The following is a 220-nucleotide window of genomic DNA, read 5'->3' as shown; positions in this document are numbered from 1 at the left end:
AGCACCCCACGGAACCCTTCGCCCCAGGATCTGCCCCACATGCTCTGGACGACCCCAGGAAGCGCCTTTGCACCCCCCGGGACCCTCTGGCCCGTGTAACGGCTCCGTGGCCATGAGCGTGGGGAGGGGAGAAAACCGGGGTGGCACATTCGGGGTCGCACCCTCTGCGCAGGTTGGGGTGGGGGGTCTGTGCCGGTGCCTGGGACTGCGAGGGGTGTTT

The sequence above is a fragment of the Eurypyga helias genome, unplaced genomic scaffold (assembly GCF_000690775.1).
Source record: "Eurypyga helias isolate BGI_N326 unplaced genomic scaffold, ASM69077v1 scaffold33850, whole genome shotgun sequence".
Lineage (NCBI taxonomy): Eukaryota > Metazoa > Chordata > Aves > Eurypygiformes > Eurypygidae > Eurypyga > Eurypyga helias.
This window is presented reverse-complemented; position numbering follows the sequence as displayed.